Source organism: Paramisgurnus dabryanus, chromosome 12, assembly GCF_030506205.2.
Source record: "Paramisgurnus dabryanus chromosome 12, PD_genome_1.1, whole genome shotgun sequence".
Lineage (NCBI taxonomy): Eukaryota > Metazoa > Chordata > Actinopteri > Cypriniformes > Cobitidae > Paramisgurnus > Paramisgurnus dabryanus.
Genome location: NC_133348.1, coordinates 28,545,383 through 28,549,006, shown reverse-complemented (window position 1 = coordinate 28,549,006; position 3,624 = coordinate 28,545,383). Strand labels below are relative to the sequence as shown.

Sequence of the window (3,624 nt, the reverse complement as noted above, 5' to 3'; positions counted from 1 at the left end):
TCCATGAAATACAGATATATAGTCTGTTGTTTTACATCAGATTTCGCGTGAACGTGTATGAGATGGAGCCGCAGCGGTCATGTCAGCTGGGGGTTCAGGGATTTTTTCAGTAAATTTCACATTGCTGTGCCGGCTTGCTAGGTGTTTGCTTAGATCTGAGGTGGAATTTTTCGCTGTGGATAAAAGTTTTATTCACACGCAGAGTGTACAGCGGACGCTGATGTTTTTGTCACCTTTTACTGGGTTAAACTCAAAGTAATGTCGGTACTTCCAAGCATTAAACGCTGCATAGTCTTGTTCTCTTCCGCGGTCCATGTTGTCTTCTCACGTTCAACAATACACTGACTGACGGCGCGGCGCTCATACGTCATTGTCACTCGACTTGCGTCACGACACGAGAGAGTCTCACGAAACAAAATCAAGATTAAAAATTACGCAGTAACGCAGTCTGCTAACGGGGAAGTAACAGTAATCTAATTACTCGTTTTGCAATTGTAATCCCTTACTTTACTCGTTACTTGAAAAAAGTAATCGGATTACAGTAACGCGTTACTTCTAACACGTTACTGCCCATCACTGCTTATGAGATGCATGGTATTTCATTGTGTAAGCAAAGTTAACAGCGATTACAAGGTTTGTTTAATTTCTTTAAAGTGTTTTTTGCACCGTCGTACATAGCCACTATTTAGCTCATAAATAGACCGACTACGAACAAACCATGTTTAGCCCAGAATAACCTTGAATTTAATAAAATTTTGTTTTTGCCAAAATAACTTGCAAGATTTATGATATTTCATCAGGCATGCAAAGACACCAATGAATTTAAGATGTTTGGTTTTATTTATCTTATCTGAATATCTGCTGTCACGCATAACATTATTTGACCGTATTTCAAAGATAAACAAAATCCAGTTACAACTCCGAACCGCTAGATGGCAGCAGTACACAAACACGGGGCCATATCTCACGAGAAAGATTTCCGCTGTTTGAAAATCAACAACATAAGCGAGCAGCCAGGAGGAAAGCAAGCTACCACACTCGTTTGGTCTTGTAAGTTTTTTTATTATTTTATTTTACATGTGTTTAAAATTGATTTACTTTATTTGTTGTTGGAATCGCGACATTCTTGCGGGTAATTTAACAGTATAACGTTATAGTAAGTAACCCATGTTTTATAAAACCTAAACAGTACAACCTGCAATGTAATAAAATAGTGGAGGTAAAGGAGTCTATGTAACGTTACACTGAAGATTAACATGAGTGATTTGTAGGCTGCTTTTTAGTAACAGCAGTAACTTAGCTAAGTTATGACTGTGTTCCTTACAGTAATGTAGGCAGTTGTGCTTTACAATTATGCATGCAGAGATAGATTGTGGGGGAAAGCTATTTTTCCATATGGATTTAACTTACAGGCCTTCAGTCTGTTGGAAAAAAGAGTTTTATTGTGTTAGTGAGGGAAAACTTGCAGGTCAGTGGGCATTAACCTTTAAGGTTGGTAAACACTTGTACACTGAAGCATACAATACTGTACAATTACTGACATAGGCATGTGCTATTCAGGTGTCAAAGCTGTGCGAAACTGGAGGGAGAAACTTGAGAGACCGTGCCGGAAGAATGCTGGACAGGTAAATTCTATAAACATGCAATATTAATCAGACATTGTGGTGTCAACACAGTCTTTCATGTGGTCACAAAAAATCAGAAAATATTTCAGTCTGCAACTGTTAACGACATTGTCTTTTCTATTTTAGAGTTCACTAAAATTCATTAATTTCAAAGTTCAACATGAATGGTGGTGGTCCACTGCAGAAGCAAGCATTTGAAAAAAACATCAGTTCTCAGTTATTAAAGGTAAGTGTGTTTGTATGTAGTTTTAGGCTGAATGGTGTTTCACAAAATAATACTTTTAATATGACATTAGGCTATATGAGGAGTAATTGATGACAGTCCAGTACTGTCTTAATATTTTCCAAATATTAAAAGCCCCAGATTAAATTACTCTTTGCCGATACAACAGTTAACTCACCCATACAATATTGTTTAGATGTTTTATTTGTAGACATTTGACAGGTTTTATGTCCATAAGATTGTAATGTGAATATTTTATGCTTGGCATATTAAAGGGCAGGGTATTTGATTTTGAAAAATACTAACTTTAGCCTACATGCACCAACCAGAAGCACACTCCTATCTCATTAACCAGTAAGACTGACAAAGTGAATAACATTACCAAAATAACCAACATAAACAACTGTTTTTAATCCGAAATAAATTCAGCACGTTTAGAAATTTGAAAAGATAAATATCATTACACTAATTCGTAAAGGAACACAAACTACATAAGCAACACGTTTCATAAATTTTTTTTTAATGCGTCCAATTAGGCATGGGCCGGAATGAGATTCTGGCAGTATGATAACTGTAAGCAAAAATACCACGGTGTTGTGGTATTGTCATTGTGACACTAAAATGTGTTATTTTCAAATGTCTGCGTATTAAAACATCAACTTTTCAACTGGACACAATACATTTTATTTTTAAGCAACAAACAACGTTTATGCCAGGTAAAAATAAAGCCTTTAAATGATAATATTCTTTCAATTGTAAATGTAAACATGAATTCAATTACATGATTTAATTCACTTTGTGTAAACACAGTTCATACATTGAAAACGGTATCACAGAAAATTTTTGTGGTTTTTAAAACCTTGACTCTGAAAATCTCGGTATACCTTGAAACCGGTAACTGGCCCATGCCCATGTCCAAATATTGCATTCGATCGGGGTTCAATGATTTGTTGAACGTTTTTTGGTCCTACGCCTTTTACAGATGACACAAATATATAAAAATACACATTTAGACAACTTAACATAGTGATTGCTATCAAGACTTTAGGAGACTTTCAACCAGCATAACTAAAATGTTTCTGGATCAAAATCAGATACCCTGCCTTTAAGCCTCTTTTGCAAGTTCCAAAATGTCATTAAGCACACGCAGAGAAACATGCACTTCTGTTAGTAATGAGAACGGTATGATCACTGTTGTTTACCTGTCAATGTTTATACATGACTTTTTCAAAAGAGAATGTCTATCACATTTAACATAAAGCAAAAATACTTGTCTCATGCATTCTTTTCATATTTGGCAGATGCTGTGTTGAACAACTTCCCAGCAGCAACAGAACTGGAAGTGAAGGATGCAATGGGGGCATTTCAAACAGTCACCAGGGAGCACGGGGGGGGGGGGTATAGAAATTAGTACAATTAATAAGTTGAAGTGAACTGAAGATAGTTTGTTAATGTTTAGATGTTATTTCATTTTTAAAATTGTATTTTGTTATTTATGCTTTGATTTTGTTACTGTTTTTATTCTTTTTGTTAAAAGTAGTTTTTCTTAATTTTGTCTTATCTGAATTTCTATTGTATTAACAATATTTTTGGTAATAAATTGCATGATTGCATGTTTATGAGAACCATTTTTAATGGATTAAAAATAATTCTTTAGCCATTCTTTTGTTTTTTATTGGACACACACATGTAGTCGTTTAATAGCCGTCTATTTAACGGCTAGTCTATTCTTCGGCTATGATAGACGTCTACTAGATTTTCACTGACAGCCCAAAA

The 3,624-nt window shown here is 35.1% G+C and overlaps 1 long non-coding RNA gene across 2 annotated transcripts; it reads left to right on the top strand.

The window, feature by feature from the left end:
• Positions 1-927: 927 nt before the first annotated feature.
• Positions 928-3,263, top strand: LOC135741292 (uncharacterized). 2 transcript variants are annotated; one of them, XR_012338048.1, is made up of 4 exons: positions 928-1,050; positions 1,561-1,625; positions 1,752-1,851; positions 3,150-3,263. It is a non-coding gene; the product is annotated as an uncharacterized lncRNA (long non-coding RNA). The 2 variants fall into 2 exon arrangements; XR_012338047.1 differs by lacking the exon at positions 928-1,050 and having other exon boundaries at positions 1,063-1,625.
• Positions 3,264-3,624: the final 361 nt, after the last annotated feature.